General features: G+C 38.2%; 1 non-coding gene across 1 annotated transcript; it reads right to left on the bottom strand.

Moving 5' to 3' along the window:
• Window positions 1–2,243: 2,243 nt before the first annotated feature.
• LOC124888292 lies at window positions 2,244–2,355 on the bottom strand. Its single transcript, XR_007046420.1, has one exon. It is a non-coding gene; the product is annotated as a small nucleolar RNA R71 (small nucleolar RNA).
• Window positions 2,356–20,066: the final 17,711 nt, after the last annotated feature.

Genomic DNA, 20,066 nt, shown 5'->3' with positions numbered 1-20,066 from the left:
TAGGAGAGAAAATGTCGAATCTGCACTATGGGATGATTTCTCTGGTGCTTTTTTTTACTGCTTCTTTCCTCAGGAGTTGAGGGATGAGAAAGCAAAAGAGTTTGTTAATCTAAATCAAGGCAGAATGACGGTCAATGAGTATTCCTTGAAATTCCATAAGTTGCTGCGGTATGCTCCTGAGTTAATGTCTAGCTTGAGGGCTAGAATGAGAAAGTTTTCTTTTGGACTGTTGATGGGTGGTGATTTTACCACTCATTCGCACTCAGTTTTAGTGCATATTACCTTGTCTCAAATGAGTAAATGATTCATAATCGTGATTTAATGCACTAATATCCACCTTTTGCAGGTATAGGAGTTAAAAAGACAAAGAGATTTGGATAGGAGCTTGAAATGATTAAAAGGGAGCAGAAAAAGTTCAGCTGAAGACCTATAGTGAACTAGCCTCAGTTACCACGGTCATGGTCCATGGACCGTGGGCACGGTCAATCAAGATGGTCAATCAATTTCGACTGCAGAAGTCAATCGCGGTCGCAGCCAAACTTGCGAGACCGCAGCTTGGCAGAAATTTTTAGCCCAAGGAAAAAACTATAATTGCACGTGCAGATCCTAATTTGAATAAAAAGACTCAAACCCTAATTTTTCTACCATTCATTCCATCACATTCCTTCTTCCCTAATTTTTCTAGGTTTAGCTTGAGACTTTGTAGCCTCTATTTTTGGAGAAGAATTTTTTTTGTAAATTTTGGGTGAAGAATACATTAGACACTTTCAAAGTGAAAGATTTTCTTATTTCCATTGTTGATATTGTGGGGGAGCCAAGTTTTAAGTAACATTCGCTTAGATCTACCACAAATTAATTCAATGCAGATTATGGTATATCTTTGCTTATTTAACTTATGTATAGCTAAATCTCTCTCTTGGGGTTATGTGTGAGTAGGGATTAAAGTGTGTGTGAGTTGTGATTATTAGCATCTATTTGATAGTTCATATTTATGGGTTCTATTATTTCTATGCTATTTCGGTTGGGGTTTGATGGCTGAAAACTCCAAATACCCACATGGGCTTGATAGGTAAAAGCTCCAAGCTCTGGAAAACCTAAGGCTATCTTCAAAAGAAGGGTTTAGGGTGAAGTTTAGGAATCTATATCATCCTATAAAGAGGGATGTGGAGACCAAAGCAATGATAGACAATTATGTGTATAGTTTGCTAAATTCTCACTATCTTAGAAATAAGGGTGAAAGTGAGGTTACTATGCCTTGGTGGTCATCCAAGAAATAGGGATGCCTTGATTGAGGCTGTGGTTACTAATTGTTGAACACATCCATTAGGTATTTGAAAGGATCGATGAGTTAAATTTTGGTGTTTTGTTGAAAGACTAGCATCAATATCTATAACTAAACCTACCCATATTTGACTTACTAAATCGATGTTGATAACTAACTCCCATGTGTCACTCCCTTAGTAATGCATAATCCCAAAATCCTTGCATAATTGTTAAAACTCTAATTATTTGTAGCCCCAAATTTATACTAGAAAATCCCAAAAAGTAACATTAGTGTAGGAACTCACCTCCCCCATTTTATCTTTTTGTACCATTTGTTGGCATTTAACTTGTAACTAGCATTTCAAATTAATTTGATTACCACTCACATTGTTCGACATGGATTAGACCCCAACTCCAGACTTGGGTAAATATATTTACAACGACCACCTTGCACTCAAATTGACGTGTAAGTTGAGTGTTATAAAAAATGATGTCGTTGCCGAGGAGTGAAATATAGATTTTACTTGTGTGATGTTATTATTGCTTGGGAATACCTGGAGTGTGGTAATTTAATTTATTTGTTGTTTTTGACTATTTTTTAGGTGATCAAAGTGTGAATGGGGCAATGACCAATAATGCAAGTAATTTTAGCCGCTTTGATGCTCCACTAGATGATGAGGGCCAATTAAATAAAGCGCGGAAAATAAGTTCTATCCGTATCCCACCAACCAACGAAAATGGTGTGTTTCATGTGACTAGTGTTATGTTTCACATGTTACAAATTAAAGGATTATATAGGGAAGTTTGCGCACCATTTAACATAGCGCATATTATATACAAATCCATCTGGCTTCGAATCTTCCTATTTCCACTAATGGGCAAGGTAGTTTAATGGCTTCGCTCACTTCCATCCTGCTCAATTACCTCTTGGAAGGAGCTCACCACAGTTTTCCTTGATAGACACTTCCTACTATCAAAGATGCTTCAAAAATGGGATGATATTGTAAACTTTCGGCAATTGAATGGAGAATCATTGTTTGAAGCATGGGAGAGGTTTAATAGAAAGCTAGCACAATGCCCAAATCATGAGGTCCCAGATAAGATTCTCCTTTAGATTTTCTATAGAGATCTTGACCCATTGAACAAAATAGTTGTGGATAATGCAGTGGGTGGCTCTATTGTAAAATTGTACCATCTTACAGCTTTCTTATTTAGAAATAAAGTATCCAAACAAAATTGGGGGTGGCACACCCGTGATGCTGATGCTCCTAAAACCCTTTCTACTACCTTTATGGTGACCAATGAACAAAGAAAATGAGAATAGAAGAAGGAAGAGAACATGTCCAAGATGATGACCCAGCTTGACCTTCTAACAAAACATGTTATGGGGGTACCCGCGAAAGCGGTAAATACCGTAACATCAAAGCCTTATGAATATGATGATGAAGCAAAGAAGTTGGATGAAGAAATTTGGTACATAGCAAACTACTCGGGAGGTTCCTGCCCTGCCCATCAAAGGCAAGGTGGGAGTTAAGGTTGGATGGATCAAGATCGATATAGAGATTGGAAAGATAGGGAACGTGACAATGACCGCTACATTCCTCCTCATGATAGGGCTAAGGTCAAGGAGTCGAATGTCATTGACCCTAACATTTCAAGACCAAAGATGTTTTGGCACGAATCTTGAGTAGAGTTAAAGGCATGGACAAAATGGTCTGTGAGTTGAAGGGTGACTTCTCCGTACTCTCCCAAACGGTGGTGTCTCACTCCGTCTTCATTAAATAATTACTAAATGCAATGAGTAGAGGTGGACTTCCAAGTAACACAATTTCTAACCTAAAGAATAAAGCATAAGTCCTAGCAATTGTCACTATAAGTGGGAAAGCACTTGAAGAGACCCGTAGAGGAAAGATAAGTGAAAATATGCCTAAGGCCAAGGGAAAGGAGGTGACACATATAAGAAGAAAAGCAAATGATGAGAAAGAGCTAGATAAAGTGATGAGGAGGTGATCAAAGTTGAGGAGCTGCAAGGAGAAGAAAAGCTAACCATCCATGTTCCTCCTTCATTCCCTCAACGGTTGCATAAAAAGGAAGAGAGTGACAAATTGAGAAAATTTATGGAAAAACTTAGCAATCTTTCTATAAATATCCCACTACTTGATGCGATTCAAGATATTTCGAGATATGCTAAGTTGATAAAGAAGTTAAAATCTAAGAAGAAGCTCATTGAGGGTGATACCATCGAAATTACTCATGGGTGTAGTGCTATCATGGATAGCAAAGTTGCGGAAAATATAAACGACCCCGGAGCCTTCACTATCCCTTGCACCATTGGTATTCATGATTTTCCAAAATCTTTTTGTGACCTAGGTGCAAGTATCAACCTAATGTTTTATGCCATCTAGGAGAAACTTGGTTAGGACACTTGTACACTAACCTCAATGTGACTTTTGTGGGCGGACCGGTCCATCAAAAGGCTGGTCGGTATATTATTTGATGTCCTTGTAAAGGTGGACAAATTCATTCTCCTGATAGATTTCATTGTATTAGATTGTTAGATGTACCAAGAGGTGCCTATCATTCTTGGTTGTCCCTTCTTGGCCATCGGAAGGGCAATAGTTGATCTAGAATTAGGGGAAATAAAATTTTAGGTGCAAGAAGATAAAGTATCATTCAAAATTTGTAAGTCAAAGAAACAAACTGCAGAGCTCCAAGTAGTATTCATGGTGGATGTTGAAAATGAGATAGTGAAAAATAAGGGGTTTGAGGACCCACCGTGGGACTAAATAAAGAAATAAATCATACCACGACAATAACTTAGGCGTTAGGTGGGAGGCAACCCACAAATGCCATGAGAGTGGCCCATATCCTTTTTTGTTATGTTCTCATAGTGTAGATGTTTTCTTTTGTATATGATTAACCCATGAATTTTTGGCACTCTGGATTGCATTGAATGAGTTTTAAAAAGGGTAAAGTGCGAAAGTTTACTTTGAAAATCCAAGCAGGAAAATTCTGTGAAAAATGGGTAAAATGCTGAAGAGGGGAAAATAGGGGAGCCAAAACTGCTCTCAGTTACCGTGATCACGGCCACCGTGCACGATCACAGCTACACGGGTGTCTACAGTCACTACCCCTGACTACGATCGCAGTTATTTCAGTCATTTAACCCCTAGTCTCCTTCATTTCCCTCATACTCCCTTTTTAAGATTTTTCTCTCAAATCTAAGCTACATTATTGGCCAAATTATAAGCTCTAGATCAGCCTCTTTGCACATCTCTCTTGCATCACAACTCTAGTAGGTGACATGAACCCTTACTTTTATTTTGGAAAATAGGCCATTGAGTGCATGATTAAGAAAGGGCCTAGAGTTTTAATTTTTATGGTTTACATGTGGTCATACTTATTATTGTTGTGGTGTTGGTTGCTTTATTGAGGTGTGCACACAAGTGGGAAACCCTGAGTACCCAACAGTGTGTACGGTAGACAAATATGATATGCACACCTTGTGTTTGATAAATTGGTCAAATGAACTTTCAATAGTAGCATTTACTTTTGAAGGGCACATTCACATACACCAGTAGCATTGTTCTCATAGCCTTCATTTTTACCCATATTATAGAACATGCTGGTAGTCTAGAATTATGAGGAAGTTGAACATGCAGAACTGACATAGAACCAGCCTCAGGTATTGCTATCATGGTCATAGACTGCAATTACATTAACATGGATGTGGCTCTTATCCCACGATTGCAGTAACTGAGGGTAGGTTCCTATCATGTCAAAAAGCCTGTACTCCCAATTTTTAGCCATACAACCCTAAGCACCTAGTTCAATGAAATTTAAGGATCAATCTAGCATAACTCGCATGATTCAACTGACATTGAAAGATATAATGTATGTTTAATGCTTTCAGGACAACCTCATGGATAAGTTTGATCACATCAGATTCATGGCACCCGAATGCCACACTCACTACTACAGTGATATTTCAAGGACAAAGTTGTTGTTGGAAAGAGGAATTTGTTTAGAGAATTTATCGGAGAAGCTATCGACTTTTTATGACAACTTAAAGCTACAGGGTGGAGTTGCTTTTCCTCAGATCCATGCCTTGCAAATGAGCAATGGGTTCGTGAATTTTACACCAATATCAGTGAAGTATCTTTCTTAGACCCACTTAATATGATTGTAAAGATGCGGGGGAAGCCGGTGAAAGTTGGGGCTAAGTAAATCAATGATGTGTATGGGCTTAAAAAGGCAGACATAGGTGAATTCAAGGTGAAAGGGTGTAAATCGGGGAATTGGTTGGCACAATGGCTATGTCCCAGAAAGGAAGTCTCATGGAACAAGACCAAAAGCAACATCTCCATGAACTACTTCACTTCTAAGGCTCGGATATGGTTGTACATCATTTTTATCCGAATGTGTCCTTACACCCTCATGATGGCAGCCCCTGAATTACATGCTCAGATGGTTGCTTGTATTTTAGATGAAATCCCCTTGGATGTTGGTCATCTTTTGGTCAATGAAATAGATCATTTCAAAAACCATGGTGGTACTAATCTTTTTTACCCCTCTCTGATTATTGAGTTGTGCACTTTTGGTCAATGAAATAGATCATTTCAAAAACCATGGTGGTACTAATCTCTTTTACCCTTCTCTAATTACTGAGTTGTGCAAGAGTGCAGGGGTAGAAGAATATGCTAGTGATACAAGGGTGCATTCTATCACCCCTATCTATCCATTGAGGATTAAAGAAGAGGGCACACCAGGAAATAGCAATAAAATAAAAAACAACTTGGAAGAGCCAACATGTAGCTAAGCCTCATAGAACAACCACCATGGGACCTCTTGAAGAGATTGGAGTTAATATTGTAACCATTAAAGAGCTTGTGGCTGGCTTGCCTCAAGGGCCGGGAGAGCCCTCCACTACCTATTACTTGTATGTGTCACATGTTAATTATGATGAGTACAAAGAGGACAAAAAAAATCAAAAAACTACTATTAATCATCTTGAGGAAGCCTACTCCTCTTTGGAGGCAACACCCTGGGATCTTTAGAGTGCGTAAGAAAAGATAATCACTAGGGAAAAAAAAAGGGACGGGTTCTTTACCAAGATGTAGAAAAGGGTGATAGGTCTGTAGAAGGTTCTGAAACCTCAAAGCAGGCTTCCTACTTCTTGGGTGGACAGTGATTATGAAGCCCCAACCAAGTGGTCAGATCTTGAGGATGATGGTGATGATGCAAGGTTTGTGAGTGATAGCATCCCTTGATATAGTTTCAGGGAGCACCCTTATCTTTTCTACCCATGATTATTTGTGCAGTAGAGACACTACTACCTCTAGTTGGGGGTGTTTCCTTATTCATGACATTTGGTCCTATATTATTGATATATTTACATACTTCTCTACTCTTTTGGATAATCCTTACCTTTATTTTTATTTGAGTTATAATACTCAAGAACTTTGATGGTGTCCATATTTGTATGAACTAGTTATTTGTTATTGGTTAGTTGGAATTTTAGTTTGAATGACACTAGATGTGTTTTGCCATCGTGATTGGGTTTCTATTAGTAAGTGCAGGAGAAGTCTGAGTACCCATGGCATTGAAGCTATAAAATGCAAGGGAAGTCTAAGTACCTATAGCATTGATGATTTGGAATCACCTCCATATCCAGTGGTGTAGTCTAAGTAACCATGTGGATAGTTGCTCCATACTATGATTCATAATATGAGACTATGGCTTGAGTTGTTGCCATAATTAGCAAATTATGTGTGGTGCAGATACAAAGGTAAACAACCCCCTCCATCCAAAAATTATTAAAAAAATTCAAAAGCAAGGACGTGAGAAACTTTGTAACAATATTTTTCTTCTTTTTATGACTCCGAGAGTTGATGTTGGAAAGTTAATGAATACCCCATCTTTATTTTGAGCGGGTAGAATGATTGACATTAATTGCATGCCATGTATGTTAGGATGATTGTCTTCATCTCTTGTGTACCTGTGCTATCTAGAACTTGCCTCTCTAGAATTTTACAGCTAATTTAGATTATACTTGGTTGGATAAATGATATTAGGCAATCTTTGTGATTTTGGTACCCACTTTAAGACTAAAAATCCTACCCTTGCATAAGTGTAATCCCTCATACCCACTTTGAGCCTTTGGACATTTCTTTGGTAAAGATATTATAAGCCATGAACCATTATTTTTATCCTTTTTTTGAACCATTCCATTCTTGAACTTGAGAATGTAATTTGAGACAAAAATCCTAAGTTGGGGGGTGGAAAATATTGAAGGAAAAAAGTTTGGTGCCACAAAGAGTTAATGTATGCCTATTGTGCCTATGTTTTGAAAAGAAGTGAATAGAAGAGGAATGGACCCAACAAAGAAAAGATAGCCTTACCATTGCAAGAAATTGAGATAAAAGAAGTTGGGTGAGCAAAGAAAGCATAAAGTAGGCATGGTAAAAGAAAGAAAGCAAGGAGAGTGGCCCATAGTTATTTAGAAAAAGAAAGAACTTTGAAAAATGTGATGTAGAAGGTCAAGGAAGGGTGTAGCCATGTTGTTTCCGAAATGATATCCTACCTTAACCCAACCTTTCGTTACAAGCTTAGAAAGTCCTTTGAGATCTCCAACTTCTTACCTTCTTTATAGTGGTGATTGAAAATTGGGGTAGGCCTATGGTATGGTGCTTGTTAACATGGAGAACTTCTTGAGAGAGTGAGGTCTTGCACTTAAATTTTCTTGGTGCATGATTAGTAACTAGGTGTGTAACATTTTTCTTTCTCATGAGGAGGCATGTGAGCTAGTTGAGGTGGGTGATTTTGTTGTTTCCCGTGCAATGAGGTAAATGAAGGCATAGTATGCAAGTCACTTTAAGAGTGTTAGTAGTTGTTACATGGTTATTCACCAAAGTCTATTGCATCCTTCGCTATTCCACTTTATAATGAAGGGAGTGGTTAGAAACCTATTTATACATGTGTCAAATGCTTTTACTGGTAGCACTCAAGTTAAGTCATCATGATCATTGATTTATAGAGTGAGGGCATACATTGTCTCGTAATATAGGAGTAGTGTTGCTCGAGGACAACCAAAGTTTTAAGTTAGGGGTGTTGGTGAGTGGTATTTTTACCACTTATTCATAATCATTATTCGTGCACAATGCCTTGATTTGAATACATAAATTAGACAAACTTGTGGTTAGATGCACTAATTTCCACTCGATGCAGGTAAAAAGCTAAGGAGGTCAAAACATGTGGATTAGAGTTGAAAATGATAAAAAGGAAGCATAAAAGAGTGCAACTGAAGACCTAGGTTACATCAGCCCCGGTTACACCGACCGTGGTCCTCTAGCTGCAGTCGTGGTCAGTAAAGATGGTCAGAGCAACGGGGTCACAGAGTCTAACCTAGTCACAGTCAAATATACGAGGTCGTGAATCAGTGGGAACTGGCCGAAGAGAAGAATTGTAAAATGTCATGGATGAATGTCAAATCATATATAAGCAAAAACCCTTTCTTCTTTGGGCATTGCTTATCTCATAATATAGTTTTGAATTCTAATCTTGAAATCCTAATTGGGTAAGTGAGTAATCAACTTTGGAGACTTAAATTTCTTAGTTTCTTGTTGAAGAATGAATGCTTTGTCTGACCCACATGGTATATCTCTCTTTACTTTCTTCATGTGTAGTTAAGAAATTTAGTCTTAGGATTATGTTGAATTAGTGTGTATATTTTGTGTGGGTATTATTGTGCTGGCATGAATTTTAGTTGTTGAGAATGGATTTTACTATTGCTTAATCTTATGAGTTGGGATTTGATGGGTGAAACTCCAAATTTCCAAATGGGTTTGATGGGCAAATGCTCCAAAGCTCTAGAAATCTTTTGTCATCCTCGAAAAAGGGACTTAGGTGAATATTAGGTAACCCATAACATCCTTTAAAGAGGGTTATCAGGGGACAAGGCAATGGTGAACAACTAACCTTATGGTTTAACACCCTTTGCAATCTTAGAAATAAGTGTTTAGGAAGTGTAAATCATGTCAAGAGCATCATCCTAGAAATAGGGATGCCTGGTTAAGGTTTTGGGTGGTTACAAAAAACTCCACACCTATTAGGTGCTCAAAAGAGCCAATGGTGAAATCATTGTGGTTTTATCGAAGATAGACCTCAATGATATTTGACCTAGCCTATCTGTCAATTAAGAACTAAATCTCTTGATAAACCAACATTACCCCACATACGTTACCTCTAAGGAGACATAGTCCCAAGATTCCTCCAAACCTTGAAATTAGACCAAAGATAGAACTCACTCCATATTGGTTAAAGTTTGTGTGAAGAATTCTCAGAAAATCCCCTCATTTACTTATACATGTTGTTTCTATTAGCATTTCGAGTAACCTTATGGTAATTTGAGTAGCCATAGGTTGGAAGTCTATACCATTCACTCCTTGATATTCGACCCCAATTTATATTGAGTTACTTGACAACGACTACCTCATCCCTCAAATATGGAAGTGGGTTGAGCGTTATCAAAATGGCGCCATTGTCGGGGAACAATCTTACATATTAAGTTAGTTTGGAATTTTAGTTACTTATTTTAATTCAAACTTATATATAAGTGTTTGTGATTTTCTTCCGTAGGTAGCTTCTTATTTTATTTGATTTTTTTATCGCACCTACTAACACATGAATTTATTGGTTGGAATACATATATTGACATCCTATGTCTATATTATGACAGACCACACTACACGAAAGATTGTAACTATGCTTCTCGAAGAGAGATGGAATCACCATCTCAACCTGATAGAGAGTTTTTTTCACTTCATATGAAAGTCAAGATGGACATAGGGATGATTGCCCAAATACCCCCTCCCCCTATTGTTCTAACCAAGTTTCTAGTTCTTCTTCTGAGATTGATAGGTCCTATGATAAAGAGGAGAAGGAGAAACATACCGAACTAATGGATTTTGTAGAATTACTACAAGCCATTTTGGATTGGGTGAAAGTAACAAGGGAGAACATATAAGCGATGCATCATGACGCATTGGCATGGAAAACTGTAAAGATAGAGGAAATAGGCGAAGTAGAAAAGCTTGAAAAAATAACAACATTTCCCATTTCCCAAGAGGAGGTTCATCAAGAAGAGAAATTAAGCTACGATGATGAGCTTGGTAGCAAAGACTCATCAGCGGCATCCAAATAAATAAACTCATATGAAAATTAAGAGGCCATAATAAAGGAAATGAGACTAGATTCAAATGAAGAGGCAAAATAAACCTCTTATGATGACTCTAGCTCATTTTAGGGTGACAATTCTTTGGAGAAAGATAACATAAATTAGGTGTTGAGCCTCGTTCAACCCACATTTCAACATTAGGTATAGAGGATATGATGGGGATCCATCCTTTTAACCAAATAGAGAATTGTGGGGAAGAGGATTCCAACTCTTGTATTTTGGAGTTTGTCATCCCAAAGGAGAACATGGTACCCCACCCATTAAAGGCCAAGATGATCAATTTCCAAAGGCCAAGGAGTGGTTTATTGATGTGCTCACTTTTACCCAAGAAGCTAAAATGAAAGTTCAATGCGAAGATGGCTAAAAGGTTTAAATCTTTAAAATGGCGAGACCAAAACTTGCTTGCCATTGCTTTACCTCTTCGAAGCCTCTTTAGAAAGATCTGAATCTTTTATCCCTCTTTCGTTCATTACATATTGAGAAAAAGTTTAGACGATGATTCAAATCTTCTAAGTGGAAGGACAAAAGTAAGTGGAAGGGGTGTCTTGCTAAGACTTTAAACTAAGCGCTCGATAGGAGGCAACCCATCATGCCACAAAAAGTGGCACATATTATTTTAAATATGCATGGTAAGTTAAATTTTTGTGTTTTTATGCATTCATAAGACTTGAGAGGTGGTGCTCACCGAAATTTTGATCGAATTTGAAGAAGAAAAGTGTGAATTAGGCATTTTGGGAATGAACAAGAAAGTTAGGGAATCTGATTTCTGGTCTCAGTTACCACGGTCGCGGCTCATGTTAACGCTATCACTATGGTCGTGTGACTGTGATCATATGACTAACACTGTGATCGTGATCAAATCAGTTTAAATGACTATCCAACTTCTCACTGTTCACCCGCCCCTTCTTCATTTTCTCTCAAAATTTTCTTCTCTTTTTGGCCCTACAGAGCATACCAAGGGTCATCTCATTTCAATTGCATCTACTAACATGGTAATTTGTCTAAAATCCTTTGATTTGAATGAAAATGTATGATTTGATCTTATAATGTTTATATAGACCATGAACTGATGTTTGTCTTATCACATTCATGCTAAATTTTTATTGCTATGTGGTTCGCTGATATAGATAGAGTGCACACTATGTGGGGAACTCTTGAGTACCCAATAACTGGAAGTGCGTTCCATATGTGAGCTTGAAAGCCTCTACAGATTCCTTGTCCAAATTATTTAAGTTTGGAGCTGGGATCACATACTCTAGTCTTATAATTCACTATTTACAGCCTTATCCTACTTTTTTGAAGAAAATTTTTTGGGTGAAACTATGTTAAAGGTATTACACAGGGCCTGTCAAAATCTGCTATCAGGTACCATAATCGTGGACCTGATGACAGTGATCACTTAACTTCGATCTCGGTTATCACTCCACGATCTCCATACTTGAGGGCAGTTTATGGCAAACTTTGAACATTTTTGCACATCGTTTCACTGCCCCTAAAATCCTCATGGAACTAACACATGAGCTTATCTGTTAGATCTAGCATGTGTTTCATATGATAAAACTAACATTGGTCTGAGTTACATTGCTCATAGATTATTAGCCCAAAGATGGAAGACTTAAACGACACCAGATTCATGACCGCATGATGTCGCCAACTCTATTATGATGATTTCCACAGGACTAAGATACTTCTTGAGAGGGGCATCATCCTGGACAAGGAAGAAGAGAAACTCCCAGAATTCCATGCCAGACTCACTGCGACCAAGTGGAAATGCTTTGCCCCAAAACCCTGTGAGGCCAACGAGATATGGGTGTGTGATTTCTGTGCAAACCTCAGTATAGTCTCTATCATAAACCCCATGATGATAATCCAAAATAAATAGGTAAACATTAGAGTGGAGAAAGTGAATGCGATGTATGGGCTCGCAAATATCGACATAAGGTAGTTTCACGAAAGGGCATGTGAGTCTGGTCCTAGATAGCCAACATTTTATGCCCTGGTAAAGAAGTTTCTTGGTCCATCGCCAAGAAAGAAATTTTAATGAAGGACTTCAAAGAAGAGGCCAGACTTTGGTTAAACATCATATGAAGTCGAGTATCACCCTGCACCCATATGACCAATGTCAGGGACTTGAGATCTCGAATGGTGGCTTGCATCTTGTTTGGCATCCCTCTTAATATGGGAGATATTATCTTATGATAATGGAGCTTTCAACAGACCCATGGAGGTACACACCTACTTTTCCCTTCTCTTATCACTAAACTTTGTAAGAGAGCAGAGGTGGAGGTTTATGTTGTAGATACTTGGGTACACTCGAGCTCCATTATCTATCCACTCAAATTCAGAGGCGAGGGTACCCCAGTCTAGAGCAAGAAAAGAAAGATAGATTCTAAAAAAGTATCCCAATAGGACCCAGCAGCAGCAGACCCTCATTAGCAAATCCCCTCGATGATCTTTCAGATCAAATGAGCATGGTCAGAGAGTTAGTGTCCAGATTACCCCATGGCCCGAGAGCGCCCTCTACAGCCCATCATTCATATGTAATGCAATTTGACTATGATAAGTACATTAAGGAGCAGTAGAAACAGGGAGACACCATTGCCAACCTAGAGTAAGCATACTCAACCTTAGCAGGTGAACACAGGGACCTCAACCAACCACAGACAATATGGTACGAAGAGAGAAGAAGAGCAACAAGTTCTTCAAAAAGCTGTGGAAGAGGGTAAAAGGCATCTTTCATATGCTCAAGCTAAATGAGAAATTTCCTTCTTCAAATCTAGATAGTAAAGATGAAGCCCTGAAGTTTTGGCTTAGACGAAGTATGTTACATCTTTTTCTTGGGAAAATTGTATGTTTTCAAGAACAAAAGGTTGCGTTTAATGCTAGATTTTAGTGTTCCAGGATAAGGAGCTAGCTGAAGGAGAAGACTTAGAAAAGTAGCAAAAAAACACGACTGACAGTCTAAATGGAGAACCATCAGTCTTGCGACTGACCACCAGCTTAACGATCAGGCCTAAAAAGAATCTAGGATTTCAGAAGACCTAGTGACGATCATTATGGTGGACTACCATTCTTACGATGGACACTAGTATAACCGTCAGTAGTAAACAAAACTTGGGATCCTGAAACACTCAGTGATTGCCCATTTGGTAGACCATCAGTCTTGCGACGGACCACCAGTTTAACCATCAATGCTAACAGAACTTCACATTTTAGGATCATAAGCGATGGCACATTTGGTGGACCACCAGTCTTGTGATGGACCACCGGTTTAACCATCATTGTTAAACCAAACTTTAAATCTTAGGATCATCAGCTAAGGCTCATATAGTGGACCTTCAACATTCTGACAGACCACCACTTTGGCTACAATTTGGAAATAATTTTTTTGAATTCATATTTTTAATCCTTTTTACCTGGGAACATATAAATAACCAGTTTTAGGTTTTATTAGGAATCTTTTACTTTTTTTTAGGTTTTCCATACTGGAAATATATTGTACGTTGTGTTTCTCTGAGATTCATTCTAGAATTGAGGATCTAGATTCCATTATTATTTTCTCTATTGAAGATTGAAGATCAATAATTGTGACTTTTGTAAATAAATTCTGAATAAATTTATGAATAATGCAATGATTTCTTCTCTTTCTGTGATGGAGATGTGTGGCTAAGCCCCCATAACTAGGGCTATGGGAGCCTTGATTTGAATCTGGTTGGGGATTGTAAATCTACGAGATTCCCATGATTAATTGAAATTGCATAAACTTGTCTTCACATTGATGACTTTTATTGGTTGCAAACTTGAAAAGTGAGCCCAAGCACATCACTTGTTCAAATAGAAAAGTGTTTGTTGGGAAAAAAAAGGTTTACATAAATCTAAAGACTTTAACCTTTGGATAGAGGGTAGATACCTTAACTAGATCAATACATATAAGAATATAGTTGAATAAATAATATGTTCCTTAAGTTTGAAAGATTTAAGGGATAAGATACTCATTTAGTTAAGAAACTAATGGGTAAACCATAGAATTCAATTACTCTTGCAATTAGGATTGTTCATTGGGAATTCAAAATAGTTCACAACCCTAGCTGCTTAAGCATCTTGGTAACCATAACTCGAATTTGACTACTCTTACTGAATTACTATTTGCAATACAATCTACAATTGGATTACTTTCTATGACAAGCATTTGAATACAATTGATAAATCAAAACACCACTTTATTCCAGAACCTTTGATCAACAGTCTAATAACAACCACAATACTTAGTGAACACAGTATTCCCTGTGGGATTCGACACCCAACCCAATTGGTTTCTATATTTGATAGTGATCGCATACACTTTCTAACGAGAGTTGTAATTTAGGTGTATCAAATTTTGGTGTCGTTGTCGGGGAATACGGTTGTCAATTAAGTTTGTGTTTGTTAGTTAACTTTTGGTCAACTGTCTCAAATTTTACTTTTATTTGTTGTTTTTGTTCTGTGTAGGGTAGTTATTGTGTATGCCAAGTACACAGAGATCGGGTGCACCATTATTACTAATACATATAGAACCACAGTTAATTGGCAGAATGCCAGACCCCCGAGATGCTGAAAGTCTAGACGCTCTAACGAGAGCTCAACTTAATCAGCAGAATGACAGCTAGCAGGCGCGTCATCCAAATCCTATTTTGGGGATGATGATTTGTTAGATCCTATTAACCCAAGGCGAGTATAGAATGTGGCTACACTAGTGAATTAGAATGCAAACAGAAATTGTCACTTTAGGGTAAGATAGGATCGACAATCGGTATTGTTTGATCTAAACGATAACGAAGATGGAATAGATGGAGCAGGTGTAACTGGTGCTATCATTCCTCCACCTCTAGCACCTAGATCTAAATTCAATATTACTAGTAGAAGATTCAACTCCTTCATCTTAATGGGTTGTTCAGTGGTCTTCCCGGAGATGATCCAAACATGTACTTGGTAAACTTTATCACCATTTGCAAGTCTTTTGATAACCCAGGAGTAGGTTAGAATGCTATCTGCCTGTGTTTGTTTCCGTTGTCTCTGTCTAGAGAGGTGACACTATGGCTCAATAGACTGAATCCTAATTCTATAACCAACTAAAGGTAGTTAAAAGAGGCTTTCCTAAAAAGGTTCTTTCCATTCTCCAGAAGGGTACAGTTGAGGGATGAAATCAGTAACTTCCAACAGCTTCCCACTAAAGCTCTTCATGAGACCTGGGAGATGTTTAAAAATAAGTTGATGTAATGCCCAAACTATAACATAACAGATATTAATTTGATGGAGACTCTTTATTGGTATTTGAACTCTATTACGAAGCTAGTTGTGGATAATACTGTAGAAGGTTCGTTTGTTGATCTTAATTTACCAGAGGCTTTGGATATGCTTGATCAGATTACCAAACTGAGTAGAGCTTGGTATACCAGGAATTCTATGGTAGCAAGCCCTAATGTGTCAGGTAGTATGACTGCAGGGCAATGCAAGAAGGAAAAAGAATGTGACCAGGACATAGAACACTTAAAGACATAAATAGATTTGTTGACCTAGCATTTATATATAGAAAGACTGAGAAATTAAAAGATGTAGGATCCCAAAGTAGAGATGACTTTAATTCAAAACAAGAGGCAAATAATCTAAACAATCAGGGGGGTTTTGAGGCAATAGCCAAAGAAACTAAGGTCAGAACTATTACGACAAGGCTTGTTATAAGGATAGAGATCAAGGGAACTGGAAGAGCAAGAATGATAGGAGTGGACTGTATGTACCTATTGGAAGTAGAGATAATACTGTAAGTAGCTCAGGCAAGATGCTCATGGAGAACATGATGGAGAAATTATTAAAAGGTGTTGAGATTACCAACTCTAGGGTGACTACTATGAACAGTGATTTGTCTTCCATGAGTTAGTTGATAAACTCACACTCTACTTCTATCAAGTAGTTGGAATAGCAAATAAGACAACTCTCAGTAGCATTGGATCAGAGAAAGAGCAGAACTTTGCCAAGTGATACAGTTCAGAACCCTCGAAATAATGGATCTTATATGGTAATTGCCACACAGAGTAGTAAGGCCCTTCTGTGGTTAAAGTTGTTATTAAAGAGGTTATCAAAGAAGATGTCGAGCTTAGAAAAAGTAATCCTTTAGAGTTTGAGAAGTAGGATAACATTGATGTTCTTTCTAATCATCAACTGGTTGATGGATTGGAAAAAGGGAAAGACAAGGAAAAGGAAGTAGTGGGGACTTTTCTACCAAAACCACCGCCTGTCTTTCCTCATAGATTGAAGAAGAAGGTCGACGACCCAAAGTTTGGCAAATTTATGGCCATTCTTAAGCAGTTGACCATCAATTTTCCATTGGTGGAGGCATTTGAACAAATGCCCGGTTATGCAAAGTTCATGAATGACCTTGTACAAAGAAGCGGACAGTTAGCTATGAGCCAGTGGACAACCTTCATCATTGTGGTGCTATCTCCACCTGTTCTTTGGTGCAGAAGAAGGCATACCCAAGAGCATTTACCATCCCATGCACTCTTGGGTCTATTGATTTTTCAAAAGCTCTATTTGATTTGGGAGCTAGTATAAACTTGATGCCACTTGTTGTGGATAAGAAACAGGGTTTGGGGGATCCTACTTCAATAAACATGAGGCTAGTTATCGTGGACAAGACTGTAAAGTGGCCCGTAGGGATTCTATAGGCCTATTTTATATTTTCGACTGATTTTGTTATTCTCAATTGTGAGGTGGATTTTGAGGTACCCATAATCATGGGTCGACTTTTCCTCACAACCAAGAGTGTACTTATTGATTTAAGCTACTATTCAGGCTGAATGATAAGGTAGTTTGATTTAGTGTATGCTAGTCCATGAAATAGCATAAAGATATGAGTGTATTCTCTATTGTGGATGTCTATTATAAATAGGAGTAGGAAGTGCCAATAGAAGAAAAATTTGTTGTGGAGACTTTAGCTGATGTATCAATGAATTTTGATCATGACGATATACAAGATTATGAGGAGACTATGTGTGCCTTAACGGGCATGGGGTTTTATTCATATGCACCCAAGAAGTTTGATTTTGATTTGAAAAATCATCCAAGTCCACTTGTTAATCCTTTTATAGAAGAGCTACCTACCTTGCAGCTAAAAGAGTTGCCTGGCCATTTGAGGTATGTGTTCCTGGGCAGTGAGAATACACTATATGTTATTATTGTGGCTGATATAGGTGAGCAACGGGTGGAAGCCCTTACCTCAATTATTAAGAGGTATAGAGGGCTATTGGTTGGACGATTGCAGATATCATCGGCATCCCTCATGGTATATGTACACATAAATTTCAACTAGAGTAGGATTTTTTTCCAACTATTGAGCACCAATGTCGTTTAAACCCACCCATAAAAGAGGTCTTAAAGAAATAAATCACCAAGTGGCTAGATGCAGGGGTAGTATACCTCATTTTAGATAGTAAGTGGTTGAGTCCCGCTCAGTATGTACCTAAGAAAAGGGGCATGATAGTTGTGGATAATGAGAAGAATGAGTTGATCCTACTCAGGCCTGTTACTGGGTGGAGGGTGTGTATGGATTACAAAAAACTCAACACATGGACACTGAAGGACCACTTCCTAATGCCTTTCATGGAGCAGATGCTTGATTGGAGAGCGGAAAGGGGTTGGTATTGTTTCTTAGATGGGTACTGTAGTTACAATCAGATTTATATTGCTCCTAAATATCAAGAAAAGATGACATTCACATGCCCATATGGTACGTTTTCTTTTAAGCAGATGCCTTTTAAGTTGTATAATGTACCCTTCACTTTTCAATGGTGCATGATGTTGATATTTTCTGATATGGTTGAAGACGCCTTGGAGCTGTTTATGGATGACTTCTCGGTAATTGGTGATTCTTGTGAGCTCTACTTGTTGAATCTTAGTCGGGGGTTCTAGCAGTGTAAAGAGTTCAACCTTGTCCTTAACTGGGAAAAATGCCACTTCATGGTGAAGGAGGGCATTGTTCTTAGTCACAAAAATCTCTAATAAATGCATTGAGGTAGATAAGTCAAAGGTTGAAGTGATTAAGAAATTATCTCCTTCTATCTCAGTCAAAGGGGTATGTAGCTTTCTCGGTCATGCGGGGTTCTACCGCAGATTCATAAAGGGTTTCTCAAAGATTCCAAACCCGCTTTGCAAACTTCTGGAGATGGAGGCTAAGTTCACTTTTGATGATGACTGCAATAAGACTTTTGAATGTCTTAAGAGGCTTTAATTATTATTGGTTCTGATTGGACGAAGATGTTTGAGATTATGTGTGATGCCAGTAGAGTGGCACTTGTAGATGTTCTTGGCAAAAAGAAAAAGAAGTTGTTTCATCTGATATATTATGTAAGCAAATACCTAAATAGGGCTCAAAGAATTATTTTATGACTGAACAGGAACTTCTAGTAGTGGTGTATGCTTTTGAGAAGTTTCGGTCATATTTGTTAAGTACCAAGGTAGTGGTGCACACTGACCACTTTACCTTGACATACTTAATGGCAAAGAAGTATTCTAAGCCAAGGCTGATCCGATGGGTATTACTGCTTCAGGAATTTGACTTCGAAGTTAAGGATCGAAAGGGATATGAGAATGAGGTAGCAAATCAACTAGCCAGACTCTATGGTGAGCAGGCAGTGGGACGAGCTAGAGATTGATGATTCATTTCAAGATGAGAAAATATTAACTGTTGTGCTCAAAAAATACCTTGGTATGCTGACTTCGCAAACTATGTGGTAAGTGAAGTAATGCCGAACAACCTTTTCTTTCGTCAAAGTAAAAAGTTTCTCCCTGATGTGACATATTATTTCTAGGATAAGATGTATCATTTTGGTAGTGTGCGGATGGTATTATTAGATAGTGCATCCTAATAGTAGATATGTTGAGTATACAGGAAAAAAATCATGCTTCCCCAATTGGAGGTCACCATGATGGTGATCCGATGGCAAGAAAAGTGCTTCAAAGCGGCTACTATTATACCTCCTTGTTCAAAGATGCCTATGAGTTTGTGAAGAGATATGACCAATGTCAAAGGCAAGGGTCTATCTCAAGGCACCATGAGATGCCAATGTCTAAATTGCTGGAGGTAGATTTATTTGATGTTTGGGGCATTAACTTCATGGGGCCCTTCGTGAGCTCATTTGGCATGAAGTACATATTAGTTGCCATTGACTACGTGTCAAAATTGGTTGAGTCAATGGCTCTAGCGGATAATGAAGGAAAATGGATTGCTGCATTCTTAAAGAGAAATATTTTCTCACTCTTTGGGGTACCACGTACCATCATAAGCGATGGAGGATGGCACTTTTACAACAAGATGTTCAGAGCCACCTTCGAAAAATATGGAGTTATGCAGCATAAGGTGGCTACCCCATACCACCCACATCCAGTGGGCAGGTGGCAATCTCCAGTCAAGAAATCAAGGCTATCCTTGCCAAGACTGTAAATGTAGTAGGAAAGATTGGACTAGGAAGCTGGATGATGCCTTATGGGCATATTGAACAGCTTTCAAGACACCTATTGGCATGTCACCATAACA

This window comes from Capsicum annuum, chromosome 10 (genome assembly GCF_002878395.1).
Source record: "Capsicum annuum cultivar UCD-10X-F1 chromosome 10, UCD10Xv1.1, whole genome shotgun sequence".
Classification (NCBI taxonomy): domain Eukaryota; kingdom Viridiplantae; phylum Streptophyta; class Magnoliopsida; order Solanales; family Solanaceae; genus Capsicum; species Capsicum annuum.
The sequence above is the reverse complement of the archived record's forward strand: the minus strand, read 5'-3'. Positions and strand labels throughout refer to the sequence as shown.